This window comes from Porites lutea, chromosome 3, assembly GCF_958299795.1.
Source record: "Porites lutea chromosome 3, jaPorLute2.1, whole genome shotgun sequence".
Lineage (NCBI taxonomy): Eukaryota > Metazoa > Cnidaria > Anthozoa > Scleractinia > Poritidae > Porites > Porites lutea.
Window position 1 is genome coordinate 30,728,387 of NC_133203.1, and position 4,182 is coordinate 30,732,568.

At 41.5% G+C, this 4,182-nt stretch overlaps 1 pseudogene; it reads left to right on the plus strand.

The window, feature by feature from the left end:
* Positions 1-2,625, plus strand: LOC140930912 (uncharacterized; annotated as a pseudogene).
* The last annotated feature ends 1,557 nt before the right edge of the window (positions 2,626-4,182 follow it).

Here is a 4,182-nt window from a genome sequence, read left to right on the forward strand (position 1 = left end):
CGCTGACCAAAGAGCCCGATGACTCTGTGTTCAACAGAGACAGCGGATACAGAGATGTCGGGGAAGTGTCTAGTTATAAGCAGTTGCATTGGTTTCCTCTCTTTGACCGTGTACATCGCACTTTATCTGGTCTCTCAACACGTCCTCATTAGTATAAGGAACCCAACATTGACACTACCTTCGACCCCAGCAACAGATGATGCGGAAAGAGTGCAGTGCTATTTATCGGAGACCACGTCACAAACAAAGGATTCAAATCACCGTTGTTGAAGTCTGTAATTCGCGCAATGGCAACAGAGGAAAACCAGATACTATCGTCTGTACGCGGGATAACTGTGTATTTGAACCTCACAAATGCTTGTCAACCGCTAGATGATGTGAGCAAAGTCAGTACACAAGTGAACAAGTTCGCTCTTGTCACCCTTGCCAATGAAACTGAGTGCCCTCTAAAACGTCTGGCGTTGTCTGCACAGAATGCAGGATATGCAATTTTAATACGTTTTAATGGCGTCAATAATGCAAGCTTTACGTCTAAGTTACCGAATCTACCAACAACTGTACCTATCAGTAAAGAGAAAGTGCTGATTCCGGTAGTGTATAGCAAATTTTGTCTCAATTGGTCATCCGACAGCGAGTCAAGTCAGGTTGGTGAGAATGAATACAGCTTCATGCTTTCAGAAGCAGACAGTGCTTACGCTGAAATCAAGGTTCCGCCGCCGTACTTGAATGTACTGAAACAAATTAAATCGTACTTAGATTATCTTTGTCTGTGGTTTCTCGTTCGGCCGTTGATGTATTTTGTCGAGTGGATGAGACGTTCAGAGTTCAAATTTCAGTGGCTGCGATGTGGTGGCCGGGACCTCGACGAACATCAAAGGCGTGGAAACGAAACTGCTGCCAGTGAAAATGAAAATTCAAACAAGGAAGTAGGCGAACAGAGCAAAACAGAGCCTCAACATTCACAGTCAGGAACAAACGACGAAACAGCCTCAGGAAATGAGGGACAGCCGCTTGTCATTAATGTGGTGCGTGATGGCTTTACAAGGCAACAATGTGGAATTGCAAGTATTTTAAACCACATCAGGAAAGGTTTCTGCCAAGCCGCTGTGTGTTTATGCTATCTGATTCTAATAACGGCAGCTCTTCCGGTAGGTATATCTACTGGAGGGCTGTCTTTCTTCAGATTTGATCAAAGCGATGATGAACGCTACCTAAAAAACGTATACTACCGGAAATTCTCGACATTTGTAGCTCTATGGTGGTCAACTTTTCAGGTGTTTTGTTTTTTCATGTACAGTTGGTTTGTCTGTAAGGCCACGTGGACCGTTTCATCCAACTATCCCAAAGTTATTCGCAGTGATTGGTTTTCGACAAACGTTTATCTACTTCTTCTTGCTATAATAGTACCATATTCTCAGGCTTATGTAACTCAGCCTAGTCAGGCTTTTTATTTTGCAGCCAACAATTTTCTGTGCACAGTCTGTAATGCGCTTTTCATAATGATCCTAAACAAGCACGCAAGTGTCACGCGCTATACTCTGTTTTTCAGTATATACATGATTTTGTGCTTACGTCGAGAGCGATATTGTAGCGGTGTATTATTATGTTCTAAATTCTAAAGGATCCTTAGTTGACATTAACCTTACTGCCCTCCGCACAGCAGCAATTGGTTTTACCTTAAAGGTAAGTTTAAGTTCTTCTATGCATATCATTCGGAAAATTTTAAAGCCGCAAGAATCGCTCTATGAAGGACTTTCAGAGAAATGATAAGAAGCACGGTTCATTCAGTTTACATATGAGTCCGCGTAAAAGTGCGATCGTATATCAGTCAAAAATTTTGACCTACTTTTGATGGTCCAAAATTGCACTGTTAACCGTTCGAATATCTCGCATGGTTTCGAGGGTTCCGTGTCAACGAAGCCGGATCTGATCCGTGCAATTTTTTGTCCCTTCAATAATTTGCGCAGACTTGTGTAAACGGGGTTTATAAGTCTTTCTTGTAAGATAAGATAACATGATCAATGGTATCAAACGCCCGGAGCAAATTCAGTCCAACCACAGACAGTGAGAGCACATTATTAGGGTTTGATAGATTGACAGAAGACTCCTGAGATCGACAGAAGAGGGAGCCGGACAGATCGGCTATATATTCGACTGAGGAGGAGCCAACATATATATATACGTAATAGTTCCAATTTATTGTTCCTTCACTATTTAATCATCGTCTATTGACGTTTCCTGGTTATTTTTCCACAGGAATTTCCTAACTGAATCCGACGCTCCGATCTTATGTTATGTCTCCTTACAGTCGATAACGGATCGGACTGAATATATGGAGCATAGAAATCAAAATATTTCAAAACAAAGCTCATATATATACCTTTAAAGAAACGGCTTTCTTGCTGTTGGTGGCTGGAAAAAATCTGTGCATTTTCTCGCGTTTTGCACTTGGAGGTAGTGTGCCCTAAGTAAAAAGTACACTTCGTATATTAAATTTTGATAAATATTAATGTATTCTTGCTGGTATTGACCTACAGTACGTCCAGGCTGCCTGTGACCCAACAAACAAGCAAGATGTATTCATGTTACATGTAAATAAAATGTCATTTTCACTTTCAAGAATAACTTATCGTACGTAATCCGCTTCGTTCAAATATTTAAAGCAAAGTTTTTTACACTTGTGTTCTTTTGTCGTAACCTTTCCCTTGCAGCTGTCTACTTGGTAAATGAATAAATTAGCACTCTGAACTGGGTCCTGTTTCTCGAAAGGTGCGGTAACTTTTCGAGTCCGAAGGCAAATTTTGAAGTGAATACCTGTTAAAAAGTAGCAAAGTCCCTAGCTCACAAACCGATCAATTTTTTTGTAACATTTTCCTATTATGGAAACATTGATCTTGTTGCAAACACGGAAAGCATAAAACAGCTTTTCGGGCCCGAAAAGTTACCAGGACTTTCGAGAAACGGGTCCCTGCAGGGCCGAGTTGTTCAAAGCTGGGTTAAGATAAACTGGGGTTAGCGCCAAATTTGAATTCAGACATGAAACCTTAAAAGGCACATTCAGTTTTTAAACTGAATTAAAATTCTTTTTGTCTACAATTTGTGATTGTATCAACTCTACAAAATATTAGGGAAATTTATCCGAGAAGATGCTTTTAAACCAAAGGAAAAGAAACCCGGATTAAAATTTAACCCCTTGTTAGCGCTAATCGGCCCTGGTCTGCAACCTCGTCCCCACGGTTCTCTTCTACCCGTCCCTCAACCCGTCCCTCAACCCGTCCCTACGGAGCGAGAGAGAGAGGGAGAGATGTATAGGAGAGAGAACCTGGGAACGAGGTTGCCCTGGTCTGTTCACCGCTTGGTAAAATTCAGGGCGGATAAATGTTGGTAAAATTCATCTCAGGCTGCGTTCACACCTCTCTGGAGGAATTTTACACGGCGTAGTAGCCGTTCATAAATTTGAACGCCAAAATAGAGGTCTGTTAGCCTTTACGTTTTTTTGGATGGCAAAGGCGTGGTTGCATTAATCGCGCAGTAACTCAGCTGGGATTCAAATTAATTTATGAAGTGCCGCAGGAGATCCCATGCGATCCATGCGATCGCCAAAACATCTGATAGTCATCTAGGTTGTTTACCATTTACCCACAAATTGCCGGAAATTCTGGTTGGGATGTAAATGGTAAACGTTTTTGAGGTTCGTCCCACTGGAAAATTCCCGGGACAAAAGGAAATTCTGAAAAGTAGTCCCGTTTTCCCATTGGGACATCCCGCACGGAAATTCGTTTACCATTTACAAGTTTCTTGAGTTTCGTACTAGTTTCATGTTGTAACTAGAATCCAGTCTAGCGCGGCGCGACAATCCGGAAATTTTAGGTAAATGGTAAACGACACGTACCGTTCTTAGGGAGCATTCATAATTTATCTAGGGGGTGGGCTATGACGATTTCCTAATTTTTTCCTTTCTTTTTTTTGAAGCCCCAACTGATCATCTCAGGGTTTTTTTTTCTGACCCCCCGCTCAAGAGATGTTGATTTATCAAAGGAAAATATCATAGCCCCCCCTCCCCCTCCCCCAGCACATAAGTACAATATGTCAAACTCACCCTTAGCCATATCAAAGTCTTGTGACGGTATATTGAGCTTTATTAGTAATTAACATGGTAAATCAGTAACAACTTGCACTAAT